Below are 13,052 nucleotides of genomic sequence, written 5' to 3'. Positions count from 1 at the left end.
AATGGGGTTATAATAAGTTTGTCATTCCATTTGTAACGCATCGAATTACCAATTTTCGACTATAACGTTTATACATTCTTGATCACACTCAAAAAAGTTTACAAATATTTTGATCTTCCCTTAAGGATTTTGGTATTAATTCCAAGCCAAAGATGTGGCTTCTTTAAAATAAAGAATTTTTTTAGCGTCCTATCTGGCCTTAAATCTAGGAAAATTTAGGAAAATTAAAATATAGATCTCATTTATAGTATTTTCATTTTCTTTTCACAGTATATTACACTCACAAAAAAGGTTTATTGGATCCAAAGCTTTTGACCTTCCTTAAGAATTTTGGTATTGATTCTGAAGTAAAGAAATTTTTTAGCGACCTATCTGCCTTTAAATCTAGGACCAATAATATTAAAATTAGGATACCGATCTCATTTATAAAATTTCATTCTCTTTTTGCGAATGTTTGTACGTGAATAGCTTTATTACACTGAAAAAAATATTTACGTGATATTAAAGATTACGCAACCTAAGTTTTAGCATGCGAAATTTACAAACTATATTGACAAAAAATTTCTTTTAAATAATGAATTTTTAATTAAACTAAAGTTTATAATCTAATACACACGTACAAACTAATGCCAGTTTAAAAATCCAAAATATAACGGATACTTCAAAGTAAAAAATATTTTCTTAATTCCAAAAAAAAAAAAAAACTTTAAACCAATGAAGCTAAATCCTTATAATAAGTCTTTGCCAATATATGAAGCGTTTTTATCTTAAATCTGAAGTTTCAATATTTCAGTTAATTTAAGGACAATTTCTTTAAATCAAAAATGTGTTTCTTTACTTTAAGAAATTTGTGTCCTAAATTTAATGAAAAGAAAAAAAAAACAAGTAAGAAAAGTCTAAAGTCGGTCGGGGCCCACTATATTATACCCTGCACCACTTTGTAGATGTAAATTTTCGATACCATATCACATCCATCAAATGTGTTGGGGGCTATATAAGAAGCTTTGTCCCAAATACATACTTTTAAATATCACTCGATCTGGACAGAATTTGATAGACTTCTACAAAATCTATAGAATCAAAATTTAAGACGGCTTATGCACTAGGGTGGAACACAATGTTAGTAAAAAATATGGGAAACATTTAAATCTGAAGCAATTTTAAGGAAACTTCGCAAAAGTTTATTTATGATTTATCGCTCGATATATATGTATTAGAAGTTTAGGAAAATTAGAGTAATTTTTACAACTTTTCGACTAAGCAGTGGCGATTTTACAAGGAAAATGTTGGTATTTTGGCCATTTTTGTCGAAATCAGAAAAACATATATATGGGAGCTATATCTAGCTCTAAACCGATTTCAACCAAACTTGGCACGCATAGCAACAATGCTAATTCTACTCCATGTGCAAAATTTCAACGAAATCGGAGTTAAAAATTGGCCTCTGTGGTCATATGAGTGTAAATCGGGCGAAAGATATATATGGGAGCTATATCGAACTCTAAACCGATTTCAACCAAACTTGGCACGCATAGCAACAATGCTAATTCTACTCCCTGTGCAAAATTTCAACTAAATCGGAGTTAAAAATTGGCCTCTGTGGTCATATGAGTGTAAATCGGGCGAAAGATATATATGGGAGCTATATCTAAATCTGAACCGATTTCAATAAAATTTGGCATACTTGACTACACTACTAATTGTACTCCTAGTGCAAAATTTCAACAAAATTGAGGTAAAACTCTAGCTTCTGGGACCGTATTTGTACATATCGGGCGAAAGATATATATGGGAGCTATAACTAAATCTGAACCGATTTCAATAAAATTTGGCACACTTGACCATAATACTAAGCAAATTAGTGTAAAACTCTGGCTTCTGGGGCCATATCGGGCGAAATATATATGGGAGCTATATCTAAACCTGAACCGATTACTTCCAAAATCAATAGGGCTCTATTCTGAGCCAAAACACATACTTGTGCCAAATTTGAAGTCGATTGGACTAAAACTGCGACCTAGACTTTGATTACAAAAATATGTTCACGGACAGACGGACATGGCTGTATCGACTCAGGGACCCACCCTGAGCATTTTTGCCAAAGACATCATGTGTCTATCTCGTCTCCTTCTGGTTGTTGCAGACATATGCACTAACTTATAATACCCTGTTCCACAGTGTGGCGCAGGGTATAAACACATAAAATATATTTATTTGAATTGATATCACTTCATGGCTTCTACCCTATATATAATTCAAAACAGAAGTACTATTACTTGTTCATTTTTAAATTATACTATTTAACAAAAAAAAAAAATACCACAACATCCTATCTTAAATTCCATCTTGTCTATATTTAAGATAAGTCTGAGACATATTAGAGCGTCGATTAGTGTCAAATTTATTTATTGAAGATGCATGCAAATCGAACACAACCATTTGAAACCAAAAAATCAGTAATAAAACTTGATTCGCAATTTATGACGTTGCCATTTCTTTTATACCGGCATTATATACCAGTTTAGAATGTACGCTCTGCACGTAATTGTATCAGCGGTCTATAAACTAAGGCTGATATGCAATTTATTCAGTCTGATTCTCTTTGTTTGCTTAATTAAATTAATATCGCGCGCAGAGAATTCACACCGTAATTACACAGGTATTAGGTGGGATTTACCATTTATATACCTTGGAGACGAAAGGGTATGGGAATAAAAAAATATTAATTTAATATGAAAGATTGTTTAATATAAACTTTTTATAAAGAAATATTTGTTTAACAAAATTCTTTCATTAAAATTTAGAACGCACAATTTTCATTAAAGTCGTTTAATTACGGCGAACTTTTCTTATTATAAGGAAGGCTCACTATTGACTTAAAGAAATACTTTTGTAAATAACGGAGATTTTGTTTTCTTGGTAAAAAAAAAAAAACAAGTATATACGGCCGTAAGTTCGGTCAGGCTGAATCTTATGTACCCTCCACCATGGATTGCGTAGAAATTTCTACGAATGACTGTCATCCACAATCGAATTACTTGGATTGTGGTAATACTTACCGATGGTAAGGTATCTTATCTTAACATTGTCTTCTAAATTGTAAGCTAGTCCATACGTGGTATATATTAGACAAAACAAGTATATACGGCCGTAAGTTCGCCTATGCCGAATCTTATGTACCCTCCACCATGGATTGCATGGAAACTTGTACTAAAGACTGTCATCCACAATCGAAGTAATTGGGTTGCGGTAACACTTGCTGATTGCAAGGTATCTTAAAACTTCTTAACACCGTCTTCTCAATTGTAAGTTAGTCCATACGGGATATATACTAAACAAAAAAAAGGCCGATTAAATACGTATATAATTCAGTTTGACAAAATTTTCTATAGAAATAAAGTTTTGACAAAATTTTCTAAAGAAATAAATTTTGACAAAATTTTCTATAGAAATAAAACTTTGACAAATTTTCTTTAGAAATAAAATTTTTACAAAAATTTTTATAGAAATAAAATTTTTACGAAATAATTTTTTTATAAAATTTTCTATAGAAATAAAATTTTTGGAAAATTTTCAATAAAAATAATATGTTGACAATATTTTCCATACAAATAACATTTTGACAAAATTTTCTATAGAAATAAAATTTTGACTAAATTTTCTGTAGGAATAAAATCTTAACAAAATATTCTAAAAAGAAATAAAATTTTGACAAAATTTTCTATAGAAATAGATTTTTTTACAAAATTTTCTATTTTCTACAAATTTTTACTATAGAAATAAAATTTTGACAATATTTTCTACAAAAATGAAATTTTGACAAAATTTTTATAGTAATAAAATTTTGACAAATTTGGTAAAATTTTCTATAGAAATAAAATGCTGACAAAATTTTCTATAAAATAAAATAAAATTTTGACAAAATTTTCTATAGAAATAAAATGTTGACAAAATTTTCTATAGAAATAAAATTTCGACAAAATTGTCTATAGAAATAAAATTTTGACAAAATTGTCTATAGAAATAAAATTTTGACAACATTTTCTATAGAAATAAAATTTTGACAAAATTTTCTATAGAAATAAAATTTTGACAAAATTTTCTATAGAAATAAAATGTTGACAAAATTTTCTATAGAAATACAATTTTGGCAAAATTTTCTATAGAAATAAAATTTTGACAAAATTTTCCATACAAATAAAATTTTGACAAAATTTTCAATAGAAATAAAATTTTGACAAAATTTTCTATAGATATAAAATTTTAACAAATTTTTCTATAGAAATAAAAAGTTGACAAAATTTTCTATAGAAATAAATTGTTTACAAAATTTTCTATAGAAATAAAATTTTTGGAAAATTTTGTCAATATTTTCCATACAAATAACATTTTGACAAAGTTTTCTATAAAAAAAAATTTTGACTAAATTTTCTGTAGGAATAAAATCTTAACAAAATATTCTAAAAAGAAATAAAATTTTGACAAAATTTTCTATAGAAATAAATTTTTTACAAAATTTTCTATTTTCTACAAATTTTTACTATAGAAATAAAATTTTGACAATATTTTCTACAAAAATGAAATTTTGACAAAATTTTGTATAATAATAAATTTTTGACAAAATTTTCTATAGTAATAAAATTTTGACAAAATTTTCTATAGAAATAAAATTTTGGTAGATTATTTTTGGGGATCGGCTATATATAACTATATCCCGATACGGACAAATTTTGGCATGGTTGTTAGCGGCCATGTACTAGTCCAATGTACCAAATTTCACCACGTATCAAATTTCAACCGAATCGGATGAATTTTGCTCCTCCAAGAGCTGGGGAGGTCAAATCTGGGGATCGGTTTAAATGGGGATTATATATAATTAAGACCGGTATGAACCAATTTTTGCATTGTTATTAGAGACCATATACTAACACCGCCTACCAATTTTCAACCGAATCAGATGAATTTTGCTCTTCCAAGAGGCTCCGGAGGTCAAATTTGGGGATCGGTTTATATGGGGGCTATATATAACTATTGACTGATATCGACCAATACCTACTTGCATGGTTGTTAGAGACCATATACTAACACCATGTACCAAATTTCAGCCGGTTCGGATGAAATGTGCTTCTTTTAGAGGTTCCGCAAGTCAAATCTGGGGATCGGTTTATATGGGGGCTATATATAATTATGGACCGATGTGGACCAATTTTTGCATGGTTGTTAGAGATCATATACTAACACCACGTAACAAATTTCAGCTGGATCAGATGAAATTTGCTTCTCATATCTGGGCCAAATCTGGGGGTCCATTTATATTGGGGCTAAACGTAAAAGTGGACCAATATGGCCCATTTGCAATATCATCCGACCTACATCAATAACAACTACTTGTGCCAAGTTTCAAGTCGATAGTTTGTTTCGTTCGGAAGTTAGCGTGATTTCAACAGACGGACGGACGGACATGCTTAGATCGACACAGAATTTCACCACGACCCAGAATATATATATACTTTATGGGGTCTTAGAGCAATATTTCGATGTGTTACAAACGGAAAGACAAAGTTTATATACCCCGCATACCGAAAAAAAGTGAACTTTTTTATAGGAAGAATGAACTACCTCGCACGAATATTGAACTAAATTTTATTCCACATTTTGAGATTTCCACAAGGCGTTGTTAAAACCAGCAAATTTTAATGCCCTGTTGTATGAAAGTTCACGAAATTACATCATCTCATAGAAGAAAAAATTAACTAAAAGTAAAGAAGAAAATCATTGGCGCCAAATCATGACCATTTTAACCATACAGTAGTTTATTCTTACTATTTTTGGGAATCGTACGAAGATCTTCTTTTGCTTTAGTTCATATTGAACTTATGTGTACGGTCATTGAACTATATACTCCCGTTTAGTTCATAAAATTTTTGAGACATACTTAAAAACAGTAAGATTTCATTAAACTGTGGATAATTTCGATAGAAATAATAAAATTTAACTACAAGGAATTAAATTTTTTCCAATAAAAATAAGTTAAATTTAGCGTTAGTTTAACTACGAAAAATTCTTTCTGTGCCTCCTATGGTGGAGGGTATAAAAATAATAATTCATATATAATCTAAAATGTATCATTACCACCCAGCAAAAAATTTGGAAGTTCTTCCAAAAGCACAACTTTAAAATCACTTCCAGAAGAAGAAAAATGCTAAATCCAATCTGAAAAAATTGTGAATTTTTGAAAATATTTTAGGTCAAACGTTTCCGGCAAGCGTTAGAATCCATTAAAAATTATAAAACATTATAAACAATTTTTATTTGACGAAATATCACAGAATTTTTTAATTTACATCCAAAACATTGAATTCGGATCACACCTAAAGAAGTGATCCAAATTCAGTGCACTGGCTGTTGAAATGGAGGACTTCCATCATATGACAAGCCCATGTTAAATTCACCGCTTCTGCGTCAATTTTGCATCACTTCCCGATCCAAAAAGAACATTTTCATTAATTTTTTGGCGACGCTTTTTTTGCTGGGTAGCGGAGGCATGTACAGCCTGAAAGTATGCTAAGTAGTTTTTCAAAAGTGTTTAAGTCAGGTTATTTCCTTCATGAAAAAAGTGTGTCACTTTTTACTGTGCCTCCTTTTAGTGAGAAAGTCTGAAGTCAAAGTATGATGATGTATTAACTTTCTCGGTACACCCCATTATAATTTGACTGAATTAGTTTAAAAGTAGCATAACATATTTTATTTGTTTGGCCTCAGCTGCTACTTTATTTCTTAAATGCCACAGAATCTAATTAAAATGGATTCGAAAGTAGTGAAGCATTGATTTCAATACGAGTGATTGAATTATGTCAGGCAGAATCTTCAGCTGAGAACTCGGATTAAATTTCTCAAACTCAAAAATGTTTTTGCGTAAAACTGGTTATTGAATGGTGGTTATCAAAGACAATTAATATTGGTACAATACAAAAATATTTTATTTTATTTTTCGAGTAATTTTTTTTATTAAATTACTATATAAAAAATATATTTATACAGTCAAAAAAAAGTTTACTTGGCTCGGAATCAATACCAAAATCCCTTAAGGATTTTCGTATTGATTCCGAGCCAAAGATGCGGCTTCTTTAAAATTAAGACATTTTTTTAGCGACCTATAAGGCTTTAAATCTAAGATCAATAAAATTTAAATTTGGATCTAGATCTCATTTATAGAGTTTTTATTTTCTTTTGCGGTATATTAATAAAGCTATTCACATACAAACCAATAACGGTTTAAAAATCCAAAATGAAGTAAAGTACATTGTAAAAAATGTTTTCTTATTTCCAAAAAAAAAAAACTTTAAAACTTTAAGCGTTTTTATCTTAAATTTAAAAATTCAATATTTCAGTTAATTTAAGACATTCGATTTAACGGAGGGACGTAAATTTCCAAAATTTGTGGCTAACTTTAATAAAAACAAGTGTATATGGCCGTAAGTTCGGCCAGGCCGAATCTTATGTTCCCTGCACCACGGATAGCGTAGAAACTTCTACGAAAGACTGTCATCCAGAATCGAATTACTTGGGTTGTGGTATCTTAAGTCGTTTTCTAAATTGTGAGTTAGTCCATACGTGGTATATATTGACAAAAAAGTTATCTATAGTTAAGTCTACAAAAAATTACGAATCGCTATGGAATTTTTGCACGGTACGTACACTGTTAGAAAAATATGTTTTTCATATGTTCCGATATAAACAAAATGTGTTTCGGGCACAATTTTTAAACACAATATATTTAAGTGCAAACATGTAATGTTCCTAAACTAACACAAAATGTTTGGGACACATATGTTAATATGTTAGAATATATTATGTTTGGGGCATGAATGTTTCATAAAAATAATATGTGTGAATGTATACATATATAAATTTACAAATTTCGAGTAAACATATATATGTTGTGATACTTTATTCAGAGAGCGACAGAGAGAGAGAGTTAGTATAGAGAAGGAAATAGAGATGGAAACCAGGAGGCTTGAATAAAAAGATATCAACATAACACAGCGAGAATGAAATGAGAGCAATTTCTGTGAAACCGCTTGTATGTAGTTTCGGAAAACTGATTCATGATAAGGCCAAAAATGTAATATGCTTAAGTCTAAATATTATTTAATTTGAATATTAGAATGAGTATTCGGAATAAAGAGAATAGACATTCGGAACCAAGAGAATAGACATTTGAAAAAAAAACAGCATATTTGTATTACAGAAAAAGATGCGAAGAACTCAAAAATTTCGTGGAAGTGAAAATTATCTGAGGAAATGAGCACAATCTTCTTTGAGGAATTCTTCCAAGCATATACTATTTTTGGATTCAAAATGCTTCCAAACATATAATATGCTCACATAAAACAAACATATTAATGTTTCGGCAGTCGCTTATATGGGGACTATATACAATTATGAACTTGATATGGACCAATTTTTATGCGATTTTGGATCGATTTATCTGAGGGCTATATATAACAATAGACCGATATGGACCTAGTTAGGCATGGTTGTTAACGGCCATATACTAGCAAAATGTGGAGGTTCCAAAACCAAATCTCGGGATCGGTTTATATGGGGGGCTATATATGGTTATGGACTGATATGAACCACTTTTGGCATGGTTGTTAAATATCATATACTACCACCACGTACCAAATTTCAACCATATCGGATGAATTTTGCTTCTCCAAAAGTCACCGGAGGTCATATTTGGGGATCGGTTTATATATAATTATGGACTGATATGAACCAATTCCTGCATGGTTTTTGGATACCATATACTAACATCACGTACCAAATTTCAACCGAATCGGATGAATTTTGCTCTTCCAAGGTGCTCCGGAGATCAAATCTGGGGATCGGTTTATATGGGGGCTATAATTAAATATGGACCGATTTCGACCAATTTTTGCATGGGTGTTTGAGACCATATATTAAGACTACTTACCAAATATCAACTGAATCAGATGAATTTTGGTCTTCCAAGAGGCTCCGGAGGTCAAATCTGGTGATCGGTTTATATGGGGGCTATATATAATTATGGACCGATGTGAACCAAATTTTGCATGGTTATTAGAGACCATATACTAACACCAAGTACCAAATTTCAGCGGGATCGGATGAAATTTGCTTCTCTTAGAGGCTCCTCAAGCCAAATCGAGGGATCGGTTTATATGGGAGCTATATATAATTATTGACCGACGTGGACCAATTTTTGCATGGTTGTTAGAGACCATATACAAACACCATGTACCAAATTTCAGCCGGATAGGATTAAATTTGCTTCTCTTAGAGGGTCTGCAAGCCAAATTTGGGGGTCCGTTTATATGGGGGCTACACGTAAAGGTGGACCAATATGGCCCATTTGCAATACCATTTGACCGACATCAATAACAACTACTTGTGCCAAGTTTCAAGTCGATAGCTTGTTTCGTTCGGAAGTTAGCGTGATTTCAACAGACGGACGGACGGACGGACGGACATGCTCAGATCGACTCAGAATTTCACCACGACCCAGAATATATATACTTTATGGGATCTTAGAGGAATATTTCGATGTGTTACAAACGGAATGACAAAGTTAATATACCCCCACCCTATGGTGGAGGGTATAAAAATGTTGAAGCAAAGATTATAAACTTTATTTGAATTAAAATTTCATTATTTTAAATAAATTTGTCAATAATAGTTTGTAAATTGTGCATTCCAAAATGTAGTTTGCGCAATCTTTAATATCACGTAAATATTTTTTCAGTGTATAGAAAATATAGGTAAAATTATTTTTCATTGGACTCGTATACAGAATAACCTATCCCATAAATTATTACCTTATGTTAGTTACACTATGTGACTAAGGATTGTGAATTATAACACGATCTGCGTGAAAATATGATAGGCCAAAATTCTAGACCAAGAGTCCAAATTTTGTCAGTAAGAAATAAGATTACAAATTTCCGGAGTCAAGCCAAAGTGTCCGTCCATCAGTATGTAAGTAATATTGTTCTTCACCAGAAGTCGCTCTTCATGGATTTCTATTAAAGGAAAAAGCAAACTTCAGAAAAAAATATTTTAACCGTCAAACTTAAATTAGCTCCTACGTGTATAGTCCGATTAATTTATGAGATTTTAAGTTGCATTACGTTATAGATGTGAAGATAAAACAATTTTTATTAATCAAATGTCTATTGAAAAATTTTGCATGCTGTGACCAACATGTGCACATATTAATCGACAGTTACCACAAAAACATGGTTTGAAAATAACTAATTAACAATTTTTGCTGGAAAACCCATAAAATTGCAATAATTTTTCACTCATTTATTATGTTATATGGATAATACGTTTTTTTTTTGTAATATATTAAATGTTAGAATAAATGGAAATTGTTGTAAATATAAAAACATTAATTATATTTTTTTATGGACAAAATAAAAACTAAATATTTATTGGAAAAATATTATTAATAATCGTGGTTAGTTATGTGCTGTGGTTTGTGGTCCACACACGCAAAGAAACGAAAAAAAAACTTTTGCAAAAGATGCTCTTTTGTTACAGTTTTATGAATTTTCAAATCTTTATCACCAAGAAAATTTTTCTGTTACAAAATAAATACTTAATTTAATGTAATAATATGCATTGCAAACATTCCTTTGGAAATCCAGCAAAAATTTGTATAACATAAATAAATAAAATTACATAATTTTCGTTTCCAAAAGTTGTAATATTTGGTACATTGTTTTTTTAGAAAGGGTCCGACTAAAGCGTTTTGTTTTCTTTACATAGGGAATTTGACAAAATTTAAAAAAAAATTTGAAATAAAATTTTAACAACATTTTCTATAGAAATAAAATGTTGACAAAATATTCTATAGTAATAAAGTTTTTAAAAAAAATTCTATAGAAATAATATTTTGACAAAATTTTCAATTGAAATAAAATCTAGACAAAATTTTCTATAGATATAAAATTTTAACAAAATTTTCTATAGGAATAAAATTTTCACAAAATTTTCTATAGAAATAAAATTTTGACAAAATTTTCTATTGAAATATATTTTTGGCAAAATCTTCTAGAAATAAAAAATTGACAACATTTTCTATAGACAAAAAATTTTGACAAAATTTTCTATAGGAATAAAATTTTCACAAACTTTACTATAGAAATAAAATTTTTACAAAATTTTCTATAGAAATAAATTTTTGGCAAAATCTTCTAGAAATAAAATTTTGACAAAATTTTCTATAGACATACAATTTTGACAACATTTTCTATATACATAAAATTTTGACAAAATTTTTTAATAAAAATATTAAAAAATTTAATAGAAATATTAAATAATGTTCACAAAATTTTATGTAGAAATAAAATTTTGACAAAATTTTCTATAGAAATAAAATTTTGGCAAAATCTTCTAGAAATAAAATTTTCTCAAAATTTTCTATAGAAATAAAATTTTGACAAAATTTTCTATAGTAATAAAATTTTTAAAAAAAAATCTACAGAAATGATATTTTGACAAAATTTTCCATAAAAATAAAAGTTTGACAAAATTTTCTACATAAATAAATTTTGGCAAAATTTTCTATAGAAATAAAATTTTAAAAAAATTTTCTATAGAAATAAAATTTTGGCTAAATCTTCTAGAAATAAAATTTTGACAAAATTTTCTATTGACATAAAATTTTGACCAAATTTTCTATAGGAATAAAGTTTTCACAAAATTTTCTAGAGAAATAAAATTTTGACAAAATTTTCTATAGAAATAAATTTTTGGCAAAATCTTCTAGAAACAAAATTTTGATAAAATTTTCTTTAGACATCAAATGTTGACAACATTTTCTATATATATAAAATTTTGGCAAAATTTTTTATAGAAATAAAATGTTCACAAAATTTTATGTAGAAATAAAATTTTGACAAAATTTTCTATAGAAATAAAATTTTGACAAAATTTTCTATAGAAATAAAATTTTGGCAAAATCTTCTAGAAATAATCTTTTAACAAAATTTTCTATAGAAATAAAATTTTGACAAAATTTTCTATAGTGATAAAATTTTTAAAAAAATTTTTATAGAAATAATATTTTGGCAAAATTTTCTATAGAAATAAAATTTTTACAAAAGTTTCCATACAAATAAAATGTTGACAAGATTTTCTATAGAAATAAAATTTTGAGAAAATTATCCATACAAATAAAATTTTGACAAAATTTTCTATACAAATAAAATTTTGACAACATTTTCTACAGAAATAAAATTTTGACAAAATTTTCTATAGACATAAAATTTTGACAAAATTTTCTATAGGACAAAAATGTTCACAAAATTTTCTATAGAAATAACATTTTGACAAAATTTTCTATAGAAATAAAATTTTGACAAAATTTTCTATAGAGATAACATTTTGGCAAAATTTTCTAGAAATAAAATTTTAACAAAATATTCTATAGAAATAAAATTTTTTACAAAATTTACTATAGAAATAAAATTTTGTACAAAATTTACTATAGAAATAAAATTTTGACAAAATGTTCTATAGAAATAAAAATTTTTACAAAATTTTCTATAGAAATAAAATTTTGGCAAAAGTTTATATAGAAATAACATTTTGACAAAATTTTCTATACAAATAACATTTTGACAAAATTTTCTATAGAAATAAAATTTTGACAAAATTTTCCATACAAATAAAATTTTGACAAAATTTTCTATAGAAATAACATTTTGACAAAAATTTCTATAGAAATAAAATTTTAACAAAATTTTCCATACAAATAAAATTTTGACATAATTTTCTATAGAAATAACATTTTGAAAAAATCTTCTAGAAATAAAATTTTGACAAAATTTCTATATACATAAAATTTTGACAAAATTTTTTATAGAAATAAAATGTTGACAAAAGTTTCTATACAAATAAAATGTTGACAAGATTTTCTATAGAAATAAAATTTTGACAAAATTTTCCATACAAATAAAATTTTGACAACAGTTTTTATAGAAATAAAATTTTGACAAAAT

General features: G+C 27.9%; 1 protein-coding gene across 1 annotated transcript in view; it reads right to left on the bottom strand.

Moving 5' to 3' along the window:
• Positions 1–13,052, bottom strand: part of PH4alphaMP (prolyl-4-hydroxylase-alpha MP) — a 42,313-nt gene that overhangs the window by 24,134 nt on the left and 5,127 nt on the right. The gene's annotated exons all lie outside the window — the stretch shown is intronic.

Source organism: Haematobia irritans, chromosome 1 (genome assembly GCF_050003625.1).
Source record: "Haematobia irritans isolate KBUSLIRL chromosome 1, ASM5000362v1, whole genome shotgun sequence".
Lineage (NCBI taxonomy): Eukaryota > Metazoa > Arthropoda > Insecta > Diptera > Muscidae > Haematobia > Haematobia irritans.
This window is presented reverse-complemented; position numbering and strand designations above follow the sequence as displayed.